Genomic DNA, 23,279 nt, shown 5'->3' with positions numbered 1-23,279 from the left:
CTTTTTGCAGAGTTTTTGATGTGGGCCTCCAAAGAGAAGTTCTTGTCAAGGGTGATGCCTAGAGACTTAACTGAGTCGGATAGGACGATGGGGCAGTTTAGGGAGACCAAATTCTTGAGCCACTCTTGGATTGGACGATGGTTGCTTTTTTGAGAGAATAGGATTAGTTCCGTTTTATCTGGGTTGAGCTTTAGGTGGTTAGCGTTGAACCAAGTTTGGATCTCAGTTAGAGTGGCATTGAGGTGTTGGATGTCACTGGGGGACTTGATTTTGAAATAGATTTGGGTGTCATCAGCGTAAAGATGGCAATTCACTCCAGCTTTTTTCAAGATGATTGTGATGGGGCTCCATGAAAAGATTGAATAGGGCTGGGGAGAGGATTGAACCTTGTGGTACCCAAAGTGTGACTTATTTTGGCTTCGAGAGACAGGAGTTGATTTTAATTTGTTGCGAGCGGTGTTGAAGGAAGGAGGTGAACCATTTTAGTACTGTGCCATTGAGGTAGGAACGGGCAGGGCAGACATTTAGAAGGGACTCCACTTCAGTAGGTCCTTGTTGGGGCACTGCATCTAGAAATTAACCTCACTCCATTTAAAAAAAAAAAAAAGTCTGGAGGTGTGAATTAGGAGAAAGATTTGAGACCCTTGCAGGACGTTTTGCTCTTCCATTTGCTGTCAATGGATGCCATGTCCATAGTAAGGTGCCTTGCCTACATTCATACTAGTGTCTCCAACCAGTCGATCGAGAGCTACCAGTAGCTCACATACACATTCAGAGTGGCTCACAGCCTTGAGTGCCTTATAAATAAGCACAGGGTCACATTTTTCTTTTAAATATAAAGGAAGTCTGTGTTTATTTTACATTATTATCTTCAGGCTGCAGATAGCAGTGCCTGATAATGAGCAGTACTGGAGTCAGATTTATGACTGAAGCATTTAAATCCTAAATAAAAGTCCTGGTCAAATTAATATTGGAGGGTAAGAAGAAAATGATGTTTCTGGATGCTTTTAAATGGGAGAAATCTAAAATGAAGAGTTATCTTAATCATTAAGTTAACTCTTCATTTAAATTTTCTGGGATTCTAAAGTGTCCCATTTACAATCAGCAGGCCTCTTGCTCCCAGTGGCCAGTAGACACTGTACCATAATTATACTTGACAAATAAAGTCTTTTTTTTTTTTAAAGGGGGAAATTTAAAGTGAAGAATAATATTTCTATGAAATATTAAGTCAATCTTTTTCTCCAATTCCAAGTAAACCAATTAAGTTTTAATATTTTATGAAGCATATTTCTTCATGTTAAGTTCCCCCTATTTAAACCAATGGCTGTATTTTCCTGTTATAAATAGGACACGGTGTCTACAGACCAATGGGTACAAGATGCCGGTTTGGAAATGTGACACTTGGAGATGGGAGAAAAATTAAATGATGAGTTTTATGAAACTGTACCCACAAATGTAGCAATGCACCAGTCTAACGGAAAAGCTAAATTAATAAAAACAAAAAATTAAGGACTTAATGTTTCAATTAATCTAATGAGGCTAATAGAATTGTACCTGTTAACAGCACCCCTGATACACTTCTGGATATGTTTAATACGGATCAAAGTCCTTTAACAACAGTGAGTGCACAAAGCCAAAGAAAATCCTTAAGTACGAAGACCCAAAAAAAACTGAGATTTTCCAACAAGTTAGATCAGACATGCCAAAAGAAAGTAGAAGAGACATTATGCCCCAGAGGCCAAGAATACCTATAATGCACTTGGTGCCGTGTTAAAATGGCAAAACACAGTATTTCACCAAACATATTAAGTGTGAGCATAATTGCCAGAAGACATTTTCTTCCGACATCAAAAGGAAAGAAATTACCCCCTACTAGCAGTTTGGACTAGGCTGTGACAACAAATCCCTGTGTTAATACAAGACCATTTCAGATATTAAATTTGGAGTAGTAAGTACAGGCTTCCCAAATTACCACTGCCTGCATAGCGTAATGCAATTACTCAGCATGTAGCTCTTCTGTGCACTCATGCTGCTCTTACACAGTTTTTAAAACACCGAAACCATAAACAAGACACGGCAACAAACTTGGCGAAGCCCCTATAAAAATCCCTTTAACAAAGACAGAGGCATGAACAATTACCAAACAATATCCTTGTTTACATATTTGGGCAAACTGTTGGAAAAGGTGTATGATCCAATTACAGCCCTTTTCGGAGAAGGGTCCTCTTTTAGACGTGCCCCAGATAAGTTTCAGAGCAGGCCACAGCACAGTCTTGGGCCATCGGTACTGCATGTTACATGGAAACTGGATGATGGCAGTTGTGTCGGAGTTATAATTTCAATAGATCCTTAAGGGGCCTTTGTCACCACGGACTACTTTATCTCTACTGGCAGGCTGGACTAGGCAGGTTTTTCTTGGTCTGTCTTAAATTTGTCAAGGTTGTTTCTGGAACATAAATTCCAGACTACCAGTGTGCCTCCTTTTGCAGCTCATCCACAAAAGCTCAGCTTTGGTGTCCTGGGGTTGATCAATATACACCCAACCTATTTTTAATTTCTCTGAGAGGTCTTAGGATACTGCAGGGGCTTGTGTTTAATCCACTCTGTCCAACTGCCCCTCACTTACATTCCGATGCTGAAAACATTTTAAAAGCTTACTAAACAAAAATACAGAAACTTTTCATCCCCAATCAATCAATCAGGTGTTTGTTAAGCGTGATTACTCACCCGTAAGGGTCTCAAGGTGCTGGGGGGGGGGGGGGTCGCAGGTTCCAGTCCCTCAAGGAGGGGGTCTGTCGAAGAGCCAGGTTTTGAGGTTTCTTGCGAAGATGGGGAGCGATGTTATCTGTCTGAGGTGGAGCAGAAGGTCGTCCCAGGCTCTGGCCGCGCGGAAGGAGCGGCCTCCCGATCTTGTTTTTCTGCTGCGGGGGACCACGGCGTAGGAGAGCTCGGCTGATCGTAGGGTCCTATGGGGTGCGTGGAATTTGAGTCGGCTGTTCAGGTATGCTGGTCCAGTGTCGGAGGGCTTTGTGAGCGTGGGTCAGCATCTTGAAGGCGGTTCTAGCTTCAATGGGGAGCCAGTGGAGTGTGTGCAGGTGCTGGGAGATGTGGCAGTTTCTTGGCAGATTGAGGACCAGTCTTGCGGCGGTGTTTTGGATGTTCTATAGCTTGCAGGTGAGGTTTTTGTTTATTCCGGCATAGAGTGCGTTGCCGTAGTCAAGCCTGCTGGTGACCAGGGCGTGAGTGACGGTCTTTGTGTGTTCGAGGGGGATCCATTTGAAGGTCTTACGTAGGAGGCGGAGGGTGTGAAAGCAGGAGGATGAGACAGAGTTGATCTGGCGGTCCATTTTGAGCTCTGAGTCCAGGATGATTCCCAGGTTGCGTGCGTGGTCCGTGGGGGTGGGCGGGTTTCCGAGGACGGGGAGCCACCAGTTGTCATTCCAGACGTCGGAGTTTGGGCCCATGATGAGTACTTCCGTTTTGTTCCCCAAGGGACCCTCTAAAAGGGAAAGGGCCATCTGGTGACAGATTATGGATGCTCAAGCATGGGCATATATTTACAGTAATATTTATCACTTGAGAATCAGTTCTCCAAACATGTGAACAACTATTTTCTGCTTCTAAGAAGATTTTACCCTTTCTCGACCTGCAATTTCATGCAACAATGATATATGCCCTAGCCCTATCACGGTTGGACTATGGAAATACGGCTGCCACCATAAACCTTATGTGCCACATGCAACCTGTCCAGAATGCCGATGCTAGGCTGATCCACAGCTGTTTGGAAAAACTCATGTTACAATGGTGCTCACAGCCCTGCACTAGCTCAAAACAGGATTACGTTTAAGACAATGACCAGTGTCTACAAGACTTCCTTTGCCAATATGACACTCGCGGGCCTCAAATTCAAGTGACAGTCCCAGGTCATTTGATTGTTTAAGCCAATCAGTGTATTTTGAATATTCTGTAAACTTTCTCAATGGCAGCAGCAAGAATGTTTATCTACTCCCACAAGCTGTACAATAAGGGCACAATCCAAACACGGTCAGGAGAAGACTTTGATTTTTTGCAACATTTATTTAATTTTGCTGGAATTTTAAGTACTTTCTGAAACACAATTCTTGAGTTCTGTATCGGTTTAGTTAAGCTTGGCATATACACATTAAATAATTGCACATAAACTCCATTACTGGATGGACAAACTGCATACAGATTCCTACTGGACCTATAGCAGCAGAACATTACAGCCTGAACTGCTAAGCCACTTCCCGTGATCAGGACTACAAAGAACCTCAGACACGCTTCAGCCTTATTGGGCCTCATCAGTTACATGTAAACAAAGTAATATGGCACAATGAGCTACAGAATCCGCTGACAAAGTCACATTCACAGAGGCTAAGCTGGGGCCATTTCGGATGGAGTATCTTTCAAAAGTAGGGGAAACACCACAAACTCATGTGTGTCTGGATCTTCACATAACTTTCACAGGTGGGTTTCCCACCTTGTAAATGCATGGAAATTGTTCATATCAAAGGCAGGGGCAAATTTCCTTTAGGGGCGGTGATCAGCCAGGTACTTAAATGAGGAGGGCAAAATGAAAGTAAGGCACGGATTACCCAGTGAGGAAAAATTATATTCTGAGAAGGCAACAAGTTACTACTGCTAAACCATTTGTAAGACGACTAATAGAGGATTGGAGGTATGGATGTTTCACTCATAAGAGGTTGGTATGTGACGAAATCATGTCTCCGAATTGTCTACAAGTGCAATGGAACAATGTTGACTTTAACTCCTTCAACTTGCTGTTTAGGCAACTATTAAGATGTCAGCTATGCCCAGTGAAGCAGGACTGTGAAGGAAACCCTAGATCTACCTCTCACATCATAGTAAACTGTGAACTGGGAGTCCGAAACATGGATAAGAACGTGAGGCATTCAATGGACAAAACTTTAGCAAGTCAAGAGTTGACGGACCACCGGTATGACTGGAAACATCGAAAACATGTGAAATTAAAAGATGGTAGGCACTAGTATTTTTCTTCTAACTGGCATTCACTCAAAAAACTAGAGCTGGGAATTATTTTCTCCCAAATCCAAGTCTAACAGACATTCCCTTCGTGGCGTAGATATCCGCAGGCAGTGTCCCAGAAGAACCGGTTCAAAATCTGGAAGAAATTAACAGTTTTTCTGCATGGATTACAGTGGGCCCTAAGCAACCAAAGCACAGTGCGCATGGTTAAAAGCTTCATACAGTCACTTATATAAACAAGCATGTACAAGGCAATAGGTCTCACATTTGTTAAAGTTAGAGCGTTCATATTTGCAGTGGAGTGATCATATTTACATAGCAATATTGCTACTGGTATGACCTTGTGGTGCTGGAGAACGGGTCAACGGGAAATAGGTTATGAGGGAGGGGACATAAGAGTAATATGCAGCCTGAAAAAAGTAACAACATCTTGGAAAAAGCAAACACTTCTAGGGAATGCAGGATCAAGTAAAGCATGTGAAATATAAGCAGGAACAACATGGTTACCAAGGGGCTCGAAGACTGCTGTGACCTGCCACTGGCAATGGAAAGGCACAGGGAGATGCAGCTCTGAAGTTGCAACTAAAATATAAAGCGCTGAGCTTGTAAAATGGGCGCCGCACTGAGAGTTTAAGTATGTTGAAAGTCAACAACATCCTGGATAAAGCAAACGGTGATGGAGAATGCAAGACCAGGTAAAGCAAGTGAAATGTAAGCAGGAACAACATTGTTACCGTGGGGCTTGCAGCCTGCTGTGATGTGCCACTGGCGATGGAAAAGCACAGGGAGATGAAGCTCCGAAGCTGCAACCATAAAGTGCGGCGCTCACAAAACGGGTGCCACGCGGAGAGTTTAAGTATGTTGAAAGTCAACAACATCCTAGAACAAGCAGTATTGTGAGGGTGCAGTACCACAGGCTGTCACTAGTTGTCCCTTGGGACCTCTTTAGGCCACATATGATACACTGCAGCCTGCAACATGGCTAGGCAAAGGATATGGCACAGCGGTGAGAGCTGGTGAGCTGGGGATTAGTGTTCGAGTCTGGTATCGGCTCAACATTCTTTGATAATGGGCTGATTGTTTAATTTTCCCCGAGCCCATGGCTAGATGCTCTATATATAAATAAAAGCGTTTAATGTAAAATAACGTAAGAATTTAATGCAGCGACCTCAGGTGCAGGTACGCAGTGTCTTGCAGGGGGTGGGGATAGACAGCAAAGGGATACTAAACAAGGGCACTGCACTGCAAATTAGCCATTAAGTAACCAAAAAACAAAAAAACTAGCAAAACAGCACTGGCCTCAGATGGGTGGTGGGGGCCTGTGAGCAGTGCGTAGGGGGTGAGGAGAAGGCACAGGGAGGTTAAAAGGACATGAAGCAACGGAAGCAGTGTTGTGGGAGGGGTAAGGGGGAGGCACGGGGAGCTAAACTGACAGCAAGCAAATGAAGGAACGGAATTTTTATTGCACAAGTAAACAGAACAGTTAATGATCAAAGAGAAAAGCCAACTAAAAAAAAGAGTTCTCTCTTAAGTATAAATGACCTGAACAGTAAGAAACACATGTAAGAGGGCCAGTCCTCATGGGAGGATACACAATTCCAAAAGAAGGGACTACTAAGTGTATTCACCAATGAAAAGCCAGCATTGCTAAAGAACAGCAAAAGGAATCAATAAAAAAGATGGGTACATTCACAGACCAAAATGTGCGTAAGCTAAGTTTACTTTTACTCATAAGACGTAAACCTAAGTTTACAACAACGCCAAAAATTCCCTGAAAATAAAGTATCACACCCCACCCTGCCTTTCTTGTTACTTCACATTATCTCTCATACGTAATCACTGATCAAACAATTGAAGGGATATTCCATTCAATGCGCACACTTTTAACATCAGCAAATGTACAAGGTCATCAATATAAATATTTGAAATATTTTTTTAAAAGCATACCCCGATAGCATTCATACTACTAGACCATTCACTTGTAATATTAACATGTGAACAGAATAAGTCTTTGAAAGACACAATTTAGTCTACATTAGTGAAGCAGTATCTGATATCTCCCCTTACCTCTCGCTATTGCAGGTGAATAATGTATTCATGTCACTGTTAATAGTGTTCGAAGCCTAAGACTTTTTGACATAGCTAGGTGGTATTTAGTCATAAGGACAAGGAAACCTTGAACTGTCTTAAAGCAAGGGACTGTGCAAATGATGCCATGGTTGTCCAACAATTGCACAATGTCTCATAAGACTAAAACTGTGAATACTAGCCATTTTATTACACGCTAAAATGCATTTACTGACGTTTTTACCACTGAACGGAATCATTGGCACATTATCTTAGAAAGCACAAGAAAACTCTGCTGGATTGTATAAACTCATATTACAATGACATGTAAATAAAAATAATCTAGAGGCTCCTTAGCAATTACTTAGATTTGATGAAAAAAAATTACAACACATTTTAGGTATTATTTTTATTGGGAAACCAAGGGAAATGCTGGGTGGGAGGAAATTTGTGCCTGCATGGTGATACCAAACAAATGTGAGAAAAATTTGATTTTTTGGTAGCAAAATGTGAGGTTTGCAGGGGATTCTGGGTAAGAAAACATTGGGGGATCCATGCAAGATACATCTCCCTGGACTACCCAAGCTGTCTAGTTTCAGAAATATCTGGGTTTGGTAGGTTTCCCTAGATGGCCGCCAAGCTCGGGACCAAAAGCGCAGTTGACTCTGTTGCAAAACCATGTCTTTTAGTGATCGATCATTTTGAAGTCTCCGCAGTATGTTTTGGGCAGCTCCTGTCGCAGGCACTAGGCCTAACCACACAAGTGAGGTACCATTTTTATCACAAGACTTGGCGGAATGCTAGGTTGTTGGAATTTTGTGGCTCCCCAAAGATTCCAGAACTTTCCATCAAAGAAATATGAGGGAAATGTGTTTTTTTTGTTATAAAGTTTGAGGTTTGCAAGGGATTCTGGGTAACAACCTAGTGAGAGCCACACAAGTCAACCCATCCTGGATTTCCCTGGGTGTCTAGTTTTTAAAAATGTACATGTTTGCTAGGTTTCCCTACACGCCGGCTGAGATAGGGTCCAAAATCCACAGCTAGGCACATTGCGAAAAAAGGGTCCGTTTTCACTGGAAAAGATTATATGTCCAAGTTGCGTTTTGGGCCGTTTCCTGTTGCGGGTACTAGGCCTACCCACACAAGTGAGGTACAGTTTTAAATCGGGAGACTCAGGGGAACACAGAATAGTAGTGTTATTACCAGTTGTCTTTCTATGCATTTCTGCCTTCCAAATGTAAGACAGTGTGTAAAAAAGAAAACATTTTAAAAAATGCCCTCTATTGCACATGCTAGTATGGCTACCCACAAATTCAGAGATGTGCAAATAACCCCTGCTTCTAAACTCTATATCTTGTTTCCATTTCTGAAATACATAGATTTCCTTGATACCTATTTTTCACTCTTTATATTTTACCAAATGAATTGCTGTATCCCCGGTACACAATGAAAAACCATTGCAATGTGCAGCTCACTTATTGGCTCTGGACACCTCTGGTTCTTGGTGAACCCGCAAGCCCGTTATATCCCCGCAACCAGAAGGGTGCCGCAGGTGGAATGGCATATGGCTTTCAAAAATCTAGCATAGTGAGAAGAAGTTACAGGTGAAAACGTAGACACAAATGGCTTGTTTTTTCAACTATTTCAATATTTTTTTATTTCAACTGTTACTTTCGATAGGAAAGCCTTGAAGGATCTACACAAATAACCCCTTGCCGAATTCTGAATTTTGACTTATTTTCAGAAATATTTAGTTTTCCGGGATCCATTATTGGTTTCACACCCATTTCTACCACTAACTGGAAGGAGGTTGAAAGCACAAAATATAGGGAAAATTGGCTATGTCCCAATAAAATGCCAAAGCTGTTTTCTGACAAAAGCCTGTCTGTTCCTGAAAGCTGGGAAGATGGTGAATTTAGCACCACAAACCCTTTGTTGATACCATTTGCAGGGGAATAACCAGACGCTATCTTCTGTCACGGAAACTGTATATATGCACTTAATGCAAGGATATATACCATGGATGTACTTTTGAGACTTTCTTTAATAATTGGGCCTCTAATTAGGCCTGGCGTCAACCATGACCTTTTGTGCTTAATAAAATTATGTCTCTCTCTCTCTCGGTCTATCAGCTAGCATCACTGTAAGTGACAGTATTCTGCTCTTTTACAAGGAGCATATTGGCACACAAAGTAATTTGGTTCAGTGCCGTGAACTGCTGTGGCAATGTGTGCTTTTTGAGACCAAAAACTATTTTTGCTTTTGCTAATGCTTGTTAGAATGACGAGGGCCCAGCAGCTCCCACACCGATAAGGTTTTACAAAAACTATGCCTAAACAAGTCATGCATTGACAAAACCAAAAGGCTGATCACCAATTTTAGACCTACTGGCTTTGCCAATGCTTGTTCATTTTTGTTTCCCACAATCGTATTTAAACTGGTTACACTGCTTTTCCATTATGAATATTTTTGGGAAATACAAGCATACATCAACATGTTACTAAATGATGCTGCAAAGATATGGTACCTAAAATCTTACAGTAGTTCAGCAAAATGTTTTTTTTTTCTTTCTTGCATTTTTTTGTGAACATTTTATTTTGAAAGCAAAGAATCATCACTCTTGCTTTCAAGCTTCGGCAAATATTTGCATATAATCAGAGAGCATTCTGGGAGCATTATACATAGCCTCATATTACTAAACTTTTTTAAAACATGTGTACACATTTATACTGGAACTGTGGAAATATGGATTTTTATGATCAGTTATGTCCCCTATCTTGGACCCCAACGGTTTCATGTATAAATCACAAGTACATGTATGTTCCCTCCAGTTCCAGTTATGAAGACGCAAACACATGTGCGTCCACCGTCAACATGTCCTCTTTCAGATCCGCCATGAATGGGCCGGATATTCCATTCCTAAGTATGAAAGGCCACCGACTTTATATGGCTCATTTATCCCATTTTTCAGTCCAGGCGAGTAGGCCCTGATTCTGCCATCAAGCCTTTTCCTGCCTTCTGCCTCTGAAAGCTCCAGTCTGAGCCCGCATTTGTATCCATGAACTTTGTCCTACTCCCTGCGCGGCTAACGGTGCCCGACTCCAGCCTGTTGCCTGCCAAAAACTGTATTTCACCTTCGAAATTATCTGCTCCGCTCCCCATACAATGCATTCCTGTCTAGTAGTTTAAGTAAACATTCTTCCAGCTACCGAGCAAAAGGCCCGGCTTCTCTGTCTTTATGCAAGTAATTCATAGCCCTGTTACTATGGAAGATTTCTGCCCTCGCATCTAGTGTAGACACTTAGACGCTTGTACACGCACTCACAGTCAGTATAGAATAGATTTTGTTCGAGAGACCTTTCCTTTTGGATAACATAGTTCTTTAAACATAGGATGTTAGATATGATTTGGGATTAGGTTGACTTGACCCCCCAGACTCCCTGTCTCCACATGTAGAGCTAAATGTCAAGTCCCCTTCACCCCCTAGTTGCACGTCAATCACACGTCATGCTGCTGCGCGCGCATCTCTGCCAAGTATTTCTGCTGACATTGCGAAATTCTTTCATGGAACAACCCTATTGTGACATCATACCTGATGACGTTCTTTAAGTTACGCCTAGTTACACCCACTTTAGTTACGCATGTATGTGTTATCAATTGTTACGCCTCCTGCATCTGTTTCACTGTAATGCCTATTGTATAAAAATGATTACTTGTCAATAAAGTAGGGTCCTTCACTTCCTGAACCTTCGTGGTGATGGAATATGGAGCCCCTCAATTCGAATTGATCCTGGAATAAAGCCCGTTCCGAACCTCTAATACCACGGATTCTGCCTCTTATTTTACTGAGCTATTATTATAGATTTTCCGCATCAAATTAAGTTCCGGTAATTAAATTATTTACCACAGAACCACCGTCAGTAGTGCAGGCCGAGCTTACAACATTTACTTTTAGTGCTCAATCTAATAATAAAGGCTTTGCATTAACCCTTTCACCGCGGCGGGAATTCCGCCGCGGTGCTGGGGGGTGCGGGGGGGGGCAGCGCGGTGGCGCTGTGCTCATGACGGAGCCGCTCCGTCATGAGGCACGGTTGAGCTGTGCTCATGACGGAACGGTTCCGTCATGACTCCGCCCATTTGCGTTGTCCCCCCGCACAGGCGGGGAAACAGCGCCGCGGAGCGGCCGCCAACGGCCGTAACATGACGGAACCGTTCCGTCATGAGCACACGGCAACCGTGGCTCATGACGGAGCGGCTCCGTCATGAGCAGGGAAGGGGTTAATGAACCATAAATACAAGCTTGAACAGCATTTAACACATGGATACAAATATTACCTTAACTGCAGACATTGCCCTTTCCTGATGCATAATGTGGTACTGTAAACTGGCATCAAAGGGTTTGTGCTGTAGGGGGTTGGGCCTACTTGTCCCAAGGACAAAATACACATGAAAACTTGTTGCCCTTGACCCCAAACAATATGTCCTGGGTGTCGAGCTATAGGAATTCCAAATCCCTGGACCTACAAGCACTTCAGGATGGAGGGCATCCATCTCTTGGCAGATCTTCTCAAAGAGGGAGACTGGATGGTACGGCTGGACCTGAAGGACACCTATCTGTCAATACCCATCTTTCCTCCTCATCGCCGTTTCCTCCAATTCCAATGGTGGAACCAATGGTTCGAATATTTGGTCCTTCCTTTCGGGCTTTCCGTAGCACCAAGGTGATGAAACCAGTAATAGCTCACCTACGAGAGCAAGGTGTTCGCATGATTGTTTATTTAGACGACATACTCATCATGGCACAGTCTCCCCCGCTGGCTGTTCAACACTTACAACTGACCATAGCTACTTTGCAAAATCTAGGGTTCGTGATCAACGATGCCAAATCAGTTCTGGCTCCCTCTCAAACTATGAACTTCCTAGGGTTCATCATAGATTCTCGGGCGACACAATTGAGTATTCCCCACTCCAAACTAAAAATCATCAGGAAGGAGCTTGCTGCGTTGTTATCCAAACAGACAGTCTCACTCAGAGTACTTGCCAGGATCGTGGGTCTTCTGGCCTCATCCATTCAAGCAATCTTTCCGGGCCCTCTCCATTATCGGGCCCTTCAAAGGTTAAAGATACAGCATCTTCAAAAAGGTCTGTCTTACACGGACGTTGTTCCCCTCTCTCAGGAGGCAAGGGAAGAGATACAGTGGCGGTTAAGTCACGTAGAGGCGTGGAACGGCAGGGCCATTTTCGGCTCTCAACCAGAGGTAGTTATAGAGTCCGACGCCAGCCGCTGGGGCTGGGGTGCGCAAGGCGAAGATATCTCTACAGGCGGGCAATGGTCCCTAAGGGAACTCTATCTTCACATCAACTGTCTGGAGCTCTTAGCGGGGTCGTTCACGATCCGGACTATCTCCCAGATGTCTCTCATGTTGCATCCTTCTTCGGATGGACAACAACTCGGCGGTACGGTACATCAACAAACTGGGAGGCACGAGGTCCCATCTGCTTGTGGAAATAGCAAAGGATTTTTGGCACTACTGTCTGAATCATAAGATAACGGTAATTGCCAAGTATATACCGGGGCAATCGAACATTGTAGCAGACTGGTACTCCTGGCATCTCGGGGATTACAGCGATTGGTAACTCCAACCCCAGATAGTCCAATGGTTGCAAGCGATCTGGGGCAGTTGCGAGATCGACCTATTTGCGTCCAGACTGAATTGGCAAATGGAGAAGTTCTTCAGCTGGACACCGGATCCGTTAGCTCTGGCGACGGATGCGTTTCCACGGGACTGAATTATACCTTTCCCCCGTTCATATTAATTCCGAGGGTGACCTAGCAGATGTGAATTTTGGTGACAACCTTGTGGAAGTCACAGCCTTGGTTCCAAATATTATTGCAGATGAGCTGAGACTGTCCCAGGATGATCCCAGCATTCTCGATGACACTCCAGGGCTCTTGTGGAGAAATGCACCCTATGATGTTCGCGGTTCAGTTGTCTCTGATGGCCTGGAGACTTTCAGGCAAAGATGGCAAATGCCGGGATTTTCAGACACAGTTGCGTCCTTCATCAACCAAGCCTGGGCCCCTTCTACCAGGAAGAGATATTCTTCAGCCAGGAAAGGGCGAGTTTGTTGGTGCGTGGAACACCACGTGATCCCATGGGGGCAAAGTTAACCCATGTTGTAAATTTACTGTCTGAAAAGGCATCAAAGGGTTTGACGTACCGTTCAGTGAACAATTTTTGCACGGCCATTTCAGCAGGCCATTCTCAGGTGGACGGCAAACCAATAGGTATGCATCCAGTAATTTCCAAATTATTAAAAGGTATTGGGGTAGCGAATCCTCCTAAACTGAAGTATTCCTCTCTGTGGGATGTTTCTTTAGTGCTTTCCTTATTTGACAAATGGACTCATAACGACATGTTGACCCGGAAACAACTATTTTGTAAGTTAGCTATGCTTTTATGTTTATCTGCCTGTCGGTGGTCCTCCGATGTCAAAGCTCTGGACCTTACAGGTAGAGTATTTACTCCGGAAGGAGTATCCTTTAACATTACAGCCAGAACAAAAACTTTGTCAAGAGGCGTTGAAGTATCATGCTTTCCCTGGTAATGCAAAACTATGTGTGGTTCAATGTCTAAAAGCTTATGAACAATGTACAAGATCTATACGACCTGTTGGTGTGGTTCAATTGTTAATTGCACTGCAAAAGCCTTATAAACCAGTTTCTGCGGCTACTATAGCCAGATGGCTAAAGGATATCATGAAAGAGGCGGGTATTGATACCCAGGTGTACGGTGCGCATTCTGTGCGTGGTGCTATGGCCTCCAAGACCCTTACGTTGGGTTCCACTGTCCAAGATATCATGCGATCTGCTGATTGGTCATCTGAATCAACTTTTAAACAGTTTTATTATAAACCGGTGGGTGATATAGCTTCAGTTGTGTTTGATAAGCGTTAAACTCGCATAATCCGAAGCCTCCGGTCCTGTAATAGAATAAAAAATTAGCTAGCATTCGCGCCAAGAATTTTAAATTCTATAAAGGACACGGAGGAGAGGATTATCCCACCTGGTTAGATTACAAGAAATGTAATGTTTACCCACCCGTATGCATTTATATTCTGTCTAAACAGAAGTTACGGGATGTTTCATTACTTCCAGGTTCTGAGATGATGATGGATTAGGAGCACTTCTGGTTAAGAAGACGTCACTTTCCAGTTGGTTCGGTTCTTCCACGTTGGGAGGTTGTTTTTGGACTTATGTTATTGGACTAATGTTCGAGCAAAGAAAGAGGAGGATATCTGGTTATGGTGGCTCTTATAGGGTCTTTCAGGATGTGATGTGCAAAACATGCATCATGGGAAATGTAGTTTATTTACACAATAAAACGTTTTCCTTGGCTGCTGTGAGTAGCAATAAATAGAAAGAGAAAGCATAATTTTCGCCTCCGTGTCCATAATAGAATTGAAAATTCTTGGCGCGAATGCTAGCTATTTTTTTATTCTCAGGATGTTGCAAGAATGGGAGGCAAATTTGGCATGGATACCTTATGTAGACAAATAAGTAAGGGGGCCTTAGCGTGAACTACCCCAAATAGCCAAAAAGGGCATGGCACAGGGGCCTAGCAGTGAAGGGGTTATGGCAAATAACATGCCTAAAAGCAACAAAGATTTCCAGTGGGTTATGCTACGAAAGAAAATGTGATGTAAATGAAGAGGTTCCAAGATTTCCAATTCCTACACACTCAAATAAGCACCTGCTTAAACCTTACTGAATATTTTTATAATGCAGAGTAAGAGTCAAAAGCTCAGAATATGGTTAACAATGTACTTTGGAAATGTCCATACATAACATCATAATATCCTACGGGCCAATACCATATCTAAACCGCAAGATGATGACCTAGGAGTGCATATCCAATTAAGTACTAGTGAACTGTATATAAATATCTGCATGTGAAACCTGAATCTTTAGCACTGTATCATACTAACATTACAAAAGAAAACGTGCTAAATATTTAAAACCACCTTTGAGTAGCAGACATGGAATCAACGTATGGAACAGAATTAAAAAGCATTGGCAAAGACAATAGGTTGCGCCTTCCTAATGCGAAGTCTGAGCTGCTGGCTTTGCCAATGTATGTGAAATATGGTTTATTTAAAAAAAAAAAAAAAAAAAAAAAAAAAAAAAAAAAAGTGGAGTAAAAGCAACTATATACGTTATGGTATCTCAAAGCTGTGCAATGAATTCAATATTTATAAATGTCATGGCTTATTTTTCCAAATACCGGTCACTCATTAAACTCTGAACAGAATTTAAAAAGAATAAGGAAATGTCAGAATGTAAAGGGAAACGCTTGCTATAGCCTAATTTATTTTACACAGGATTGAGTAATTTAGTCTTCAGCAGTAGCCCAGGGAGCAGATTTATAGGTGTCCATGACAAGTGCTATGCTAATGACACCATCTGCCTCAGACGCCAACTGAATGCAGCAGATGATACTTCCAGATGTGTCACAAAAGCCTCTGTGTGCCACAGCTTGTGTTTTCATGCAATATGTGGAATGCAGGAGATAAAACAAAAATAGCTACTCAATAAATTAGATGCAATGGATACAAAATATATAGGGTACTGGGAATGTCTAACCTCACATTTTAGTGGTAGCTGGCTCAATGAGGCTTATTGTGATACAAGATAGGGACCTAAACAAAAATGCAGATACTGACTGACACCTTAGGAACATTAACAACCGCAAGGCAAGTAAATAACACAACAGGGAAGATTTGGAAGCAATCTAATAACTTAGCTGCACAAACTAATAAAATTTCCACGTGAGCCAAGAAAGGTAAAATGTCAACCGCACCGGTATCATGCCACTTTGCCTGCAAGGTAGGATCACTTACTTTGGGTAAAGTGCACTGGAAGGGACCTCAGTTCAATGCAATATGTTATGAGAAATGGATGCAGCTGTACCATGCACGCAGTTCAACAAATTTTACTTAATCTGAGATTAAGGCAGCTTTGGCGCTCATCCCTCTTCGGAAAACAATCGACTTGTCCTGTGAAGACGTGCATTCCAGCGGAAGTCTAGCATGTGCAAGGCACGGTACTGCATCAACCTGTGCCATTTTAAAATAAAGTACAGAAAAGTACTAGACAGATTTTGCTCCTGCTGTGTTTAGTCTAAACCACTTAAGAAAATATGATTCAGAGCACAGCACTGAATCATATTTTCTATTCTGTAGTATATAGAAAAAAAATCCTCATAGTGGGCAACACTAATATGATGGCATAGTGTTTTTCATCGAGCAGGCTATAACAGAGATCCTATACTTGCAAACTCTACGGAGGTGCTAACTGTTCATTTCTAGCACTGCCATCTCATTTTTGTGTGTCTAAACCACTCCAAGTTTGACTCTCAGCTTTGGGAAATCTGTGCGGGTTGGTATTTATTTATTAAGGGCTGTGCTACATGATGGTTTAGTTGCATAACGTGCAAGAAAATAGACAGAACACAACAGTGAGAATGAGAAAAAAAACATGGAATTAAATTGAATAAGTCCAGCCTTGTAATGAACTTTGTCAATTCTCACATTCCTTCAACATATGCTTAAGTGCAACATGTTGGGGACATGTTTCTCAACTTTACGTACCTCTCCAACATTACAACATGAAACATCCAACACACTTTGAACCCCAAACTCAAAAAGGGCACATGATGCTACTTCGCACACTTGTCAAGGTGTAAAGCACTGGTGAAAAGTTGTTCTAAAATCTAACAGAAAGCCATGAAACATTAGTCATTTATTTGATCTGAAGTCTGGAAAGTTTGGTTTCCTAAATTAAACATACTAACTTTTTGCACAGAGACCAAGAGTGCCTCAATCACAGCAGAAGCAGCTGATGGCCAGCGGAGGGACACTAACTAATCAAAGGTAATTAATTTGTACTTCATTCATGCAACACAGAAAGAAAAGGAAATAATGCATGACAAGGGTTGTCCAATGAGAAGGCAGAAAAGAAGAGCGACAATTAAACCAACAAATGGCGAGCTGTGGGATGCTCCAAGACCATTATTAAATACAAGTCTCTTGCAACAGATAGTGAATGCGCTAGCACATGCTCTCGCAGGCTCGACCTAAAAACAATCAGCATTGAACCTGAGCCGTACTGGAGTGTGAAACTGGTCAATGGACCAATATGGGGCTTCCCCAAACCACAAAATGTGGCAACTGTAGGAATGAATCCCAGGATGCAATGCACCAAATACAGTCTATGTGCCCCAAGGACCAGTGTGCATTCAGAATACATGAGACAGGCGAAACTGGAATGGGGAGCAAGAAAGGCTTTCCCAAACAAGTGAAACAGGATTAAATCCTAAAACCGCAGGACAATCGACTTGTCCTGTCAAGACGTGCATTCCAGCGGAAGTCTAGCATCTGCGAGCCAAGGTAAAGCATCAACCTATGCCATCTTCTTTTAAAATAAAGTACAAAAAGGTACTGGGAAGAGTTTGCTCCTGCTGTGTTTAGTCTAAACCTTACAATCCAATGACATTCAGTTAAGCCACCCTATGATTTCTTCAAGCTTTTTTTTATCCTTGGGTACAAAGATTTTGCATATTACAAAGATAGGTATACACCTTGCAGTAGAAGAAAAGTGCCCTTTAAAGTCGTTATTATTAGATGAGAGCTTATATAACCACCTGTTCACTTACCATGGACTCACTGAAACACTACTGGCTCTGAATGGTTACGCCAGACACTATATACTCACCTCAGAAACCACCTATCCCGCCAGTCACTTGCTTACTATATCGTAGCCTTTCACTATGTAAAGCATCTGCGGTCTTTTGGCTGGGTTTGCATTATGCTGCTCATCGCACACTATCCTTTAATTACCACTTGCGTTTTTCAGCCTGGCTTAGGCTAGTAGGTGTTACAGGGATATTTACACTCCTTTTTTCTTTTCATCCTTAGAATATATCTAAGAGAAAATTGCTTGATGGCTAGAAATTTGTCGCCATGTCAGTTGGATAATAGAGGATCTGCACAAAACAAATATCACTTTTACTGCTATTAACAGAAGTGCCTTTTGTGGCGCCTTTCAAATAATTTTAATTCAGCCTCCTTTCCGATGAGATAGCTGACGTTGCCCGTGTGAATCATGTGTAACCCATCCAGAGCTATTCATTTGCACTGTGGTGCCTGCAATTCTCTATTAATAACATGACACCTACAAGTCACAGACTGTAAAGACAAAGAACAGGACTAGAGAACTCATTCATTCAAAGGCCAAATTGAGGGAGCCGGTTTATTAGCTTAAGGCCCAATATATGCATGCATCAAGCAAAACAACGTTCCTCTGACCACTCTCAAGGAAAATGAACCCTGGCGGAGTTAATTTACCTGAAGTTATAGGGTGGTTGGGGAGGAACGGCATCTTATTTTCATTATGGAATGCCTGCATTAGGCAACAGGCATTGCCTACACAGTCCACACCACAACTCCATTGCCATCAATGAAGCCACCAACAGAAGCAGAATGCAGTTGAAGACAATCAAGCATTGCATAAAACCCCTGCCTGATCCAGCTATTTCTCGCCCACAGAAAACTCCAGGGTCATCAACTCTTCTTCAGTGGAACAAATATAGAAGCACTAAAATAAAGAATCTACTTTATCTCTTATGACCTCCCCTTCTCGCAGAACCCTGCAATGGTCTGCCTTCAAAGCCCTTTCGCTACTAGATGTGGCTGACATAGTCAACTTGCCACTTTTCATGAAAATGCGGTTTTCCTCATTACCCTTCGTCAAAGCTCTCTCTGTGGATGCTCCTTTACCCAAATTCCCATTAACAGGGCCTTCCTCACTCAAGGAATCTTCCCAGAATCCCTTAACACTGGCAAGATCCTTCCACTCCTAAAGAAACCTGCTCTAGATCCTAACCCCCTCGCCAACTACTGGCCTGGCACAAACCTACCATTCATCAGCAAAATCATTGTGAAACCAGTCTATGTTTAGATCCAAGATCACATCAAGGCTAACCGTCTTCTGCACGACTACCAAATTGGCTTCAGATCACACTACAGCAATGCGACCACCACCTTATACATCGAGAACAATGCCCTCTTAACCATAGATTAAGATGGCCACTGCCTCCTGATATTGCTAGACCTCTCTGCTGTCTTTTGCAAAGTCAAAGATCCCACCCTTAAATGTACCTTCGAGTTGCAAACGGTATTCACCTGCAATGTCCTTCAACAACCAACACTAGTTCGCTTACATGAGCACCTCCAGGTCAAAAAAGATCCCCATAACATGTGGAATCCCACAGGGTTCCAAACTGTCTCCTGTGATGTTTAAATTTTATATGGAGCCCTTGGTGCTCAACTCCCAGACAACAGCATCAAGACTGACCAAAATGCTGATGCACAACTCTACTTGAAAGTCTCCTCTACTTTGTATATCCAACGCCTCAAACATTGTTTGCACATCATACAGACCTGTACAGCCAGCACCTACATGAATCTCAACCCAACCAAGGCAGAATCCTGTTATTTGCCAGAACAATAAAGATACATTGCAAACCTCACTCAATGATATGAACCATGATATCTTCAAACCCCAACTCTCACTGAATTCAGTCACTTGGGTTAAACTTGAACACCAATCTTACCATCTAGGAGCACACATCAAAAAGGCAGCCTGGCACCAGTTATCACTTCTAAAGAAGGTCAAACAGTTTCTTCCAGAAAGTGACTTCAGAACTGCTAACTGCTGTTCAACCCCTCGTACTCTCACAACTGGATGGCAGAAATGCCCCACTCCATGGCCTCCTAGCCTCTACGCTGGCAATCCTTAAGGTGTGCTAAACGCAGAAGCACAACTCATCCAGTGCCAAAAAAAATCATATGATCAATGTACCCCCATCTTGGCAGAACTTCATTTACTCCACTAGCTGGCCTTCACTATCTATCTTCAAAACCAGCTGCATCATTTATAAAACCATCACGACCAGCACCTCCCGACTATCTTGCCGATAAACTCGCCATTTCTGGAGGTTGTAGGAACAGTAACAGTCAGAATACCATCATATTGCAGACTAAGAAGTGTAAACAAGAAAAAACAAGACAACAGACCTCTGCGCCCAGGATCTGAGAAAACAACCTGTATCCTTCAGGACTATCCCAATGCTGCTACAATTTAGGAAAGCGTGCAATACTCACTACATCTCAATGCATTAACCGTTCAAAACCCACCTTCCTCTCCTATTGCTTGTTATCTTTGAACTTACCGTAACCATGTAAAGCGCAGGACAAGTTAGGCTAAAGAAATCCCAAATACATACAACCCCCACCGCGCCAACTCGATTTATTTAGGAAAGAATTGCACTCTCTCGGACTGCAGCTGGTGGCTGTACATTTTCGAGTCATGGCAGCACCATCCTAGTCTCAACAACCTCTACTCACAACTGGAATCTAGATATTTAGTCTGTCGCATTACAGACACTCGGATCAGAGCAAGCATGCTCGCCTGCAGAGTTCTCTGACCCGGTTAATAGCCTTCGACACCCCCTTCTTCCCCGACTTCTGCAATAGCCTGGTACCCGCTTGCTATGGTTCTGTCACGAGCCGCGGCAGTGTATGTAGCGCCCCTGATCAAATAACACCTTCTCTCTGCTGGGCCACTGTATCTGTGAGTGCACTACCCCCTCCCTGATTGTTTTCTCTCCAGAAGCTGCGGAACAGTTACCGAGTTTAGGCCTGGGTCCTCGAAGTCTTCAGGGTCCGCGGAACTCACGCCAAGCCCCACATTTTGTACAGGGCAAGCTCCTCTTCGTACCGGGGCATTCAGTCCAGTGAGAATGACTCCAGTGCAGACAACGTCCACTTGCCGCAGGATATGACGCACATGACATAACAACACACACGTACACTAGACTATGCTAGCCTGGAAGTGACGCTTCTCCGAGCTCCAATCAGTTTCGAACGCAAAGCCTCTTGGGAAACACTGGAAAGGTGTCACAGCTTAACGGCACCATGTTACGATCAGGCGTTAACTCCCTTTTGTGGTTTAAAAAGAATGCGACGGGATTCGATTGCGCATGCCCTAAATCGTTCACCAAGAGTAGGACATATTGGAGCCAGGCAATGGCCTGTTAAGTAGAATAAATCCAGCAGACGTCCAGTTACCCAATACAACATGGCCCCTTGCAGGATAGAATGTAATTGATCATATCTTGCCTGACTTTGATGTGGCTGTTTTACGGATCGCAAGTTATGCGCTGTTTTGTGTGCAGTGTCCGCTTCTACGCACTACCGGAAGTGACGATCCCAGGTGACAGCTGCCGCGGCGCCCGATGGGAAAGGCGAGTAGGGGTACTGGAGGAGCAACTGGAAGGTGCCGGGAGCGATGACTCCCCATTCGCGTGACTTCAGGCTCAGTCAGTGATCAGGACGGTGTCCAGATAAAGCGGTAAACCCTAAACGGAGGGGTCAGCCATGCGCTCCCGGAGCGGCGGTGGAGACTTGCTTGGCCCAGGTGAGAGTTGGTGGAAGGAGCAAGCTAGTCTCCGCCACAAAAAGAGGCTTAAAACACCCTGGAACTGTGATTCCTCCTCAAATGGCATTTCCTTCTGTAGGGTACTGTCCATGGTATGATGTCTGGTGAATATTTCCCGTCCCAGTTATGGCAGTTTGCAGCTCCCCTCACTGAACTGGCCACAGCAGGTTTTGTGCTCTATGCCTCACTAGGTTGTTGACTCGAAGCTCTCACGGCTTCTAGGTAACGCACTGCCAAGTTTGTTTGTGTCGATGGTTGAGTTACAGCCAGTGACACCTCTTCACACTTGTATACACCCCGCCTGTCCTTGGTGGCAAGCCGGAAGTCTCCCGACAGTTTGTGATCTTGAGCAGAAGCAGTAAACCTACCCAACAAGTACAAAACTCAGTGCATTTCCTGCTGGCCTCACTGGTCCCAGAGATGCACGTGACCCCTGTTTCCCAGCTCTCTGAAACAGCTAAACCCATATATCAAATGTCAAAAACGTCGCTCTTTCTGTTGATCACGAAGTGTGCCATGCTACTTTATGGCTAAAAAAAAAACACCACTGCCCCATAGTTAGACCAGACTTGAATAGGAACCCTCATGTTTGAAATTTGGACACCGTATACCACAAGGACACATGCTTCAAGAGACACAAATGTTAGCGTGATCTTTTGTAATTTCAGAGTTGACATAGATACATTAATTTAGCAAGAAGCATCGCTCATTTTGTAGCATTTTCTCTACTTTCACTTTACAAATGCTGTTAACTTTCATTAGGGATAATACAGCAGGAGCTACTCTTGATACGTACGCACGAAAGGTTTGGGGCGATATTAGGATTTTTGTTTACCATAGTAGGGTTACCAGACGAGATTAGAAATGTTGATCAAGTTTTATTTAGGTACATTTAAACGTCTACAAAGCAATAGTTGATACGTTTAAACTGTAACTCCTTTTTTATCAGACAATTGGGTGTCCTAAACAAATACATAGGGAACCGAACTAATCATGTATGTAGTTGCGCATGATGCCCTTCATAAACAAGTGCTGCACCATTAAGGAAACATACATATCAATTATAAACTCAAAATGTGAATAAAATTCAGTAACCGCAGTTGCACTCTTTTTTTTCTTTCTTGTTATTGGTGCGTGAATTCCAACCAAGGTGTGAAATATGACATAAATGTTGACTGTAGGACCATTACAAAAATGTATACGCATTGTACGTGATTGGTTCTATGTGAAGAGGTAAGTAAAATTTGTGTAATTGCATATGGTGACTGAGAGAAAGGTCCTCTTCATAGAACAGACATTGCCAGCAGCACATTGCTCTTATAAAGTAATAAACAAATACCAAAATATACAAAACTAAGTAAAATTGCAACAGTCAGAATATAAACATGAAGTGGGTTAGAAATACGTGCTGTCGGCGTAGAACACCAATTTGCAGCAGCACATCATTTTGCATAAAGCAATGAAAAACACATTTTCATAAGAGATCATATATCCACATGGTACTTGTTGAACAAAAAAGCACTGTCCTAGTAATGAGGCCTGGAGTTGGGGAGCAAAGGAGAGGAGGGAAATAAATATGATTTATTAAGGAAGCTTTAACATGTAGCACACTTTTAGTTATGAA

The 23,279-nt window shown here is 42.9% G+C and overlaps 2 protein-coding genes across 3 annotated transcripts in view; one reads left to right on the top strand and one right to left on the bottom strand.

Moving 5' to 3' along the window:
• LOC146821541 (protein SYS1 homolog) overlaps window positions 1-20,984 on the bottom strand; it is a 31,029-nt gene extending 10,045 nt beyond the window's left edge. The window contains exon 1 of the mRNA XM_085612527.1: window positions 20,846-20,984. The gene's annotated coding sequence lies outside the window, so the exon portion shown is untranslated. The remainder of the gene's footprint in view (window positions 1-20,845) is intronic.
• Window positions 20,985-21,227: 243 nt separating this feature from the next.
• AFTPH (aftiphilin) overlaps window positions 21,228-23,279 on the top strand; it is a 248,932-nt gene continuing 246,880 nt past the window's right edge. For both annotated transcript variants that reach the window (XM_085612526.1, XM_085612525.1), the window contains exon 1: window positions 21,228-21,634. The gene's annotated coding sequence lies outside the window, so the exon portion shown is untranslated. The remainder of the gene's footprint in view (window positions 21,635-23,279) is intronic.

This window comes from Triturus cristatus, chromosome 6 (assembly GCF_964204655.1).
Source record: "Triturus cristatus chromosome 6, aTriCri1.1, whole genome shotgun sequence".
NCBI lineage: Eukaryota > Metazoa > Chordata > Amphibia > Caudata > Salamandridae > Triturus > Triturus cristatus.
This window is presented reverse-complemented; position numbering and strand designations above follow the sequence as displayed.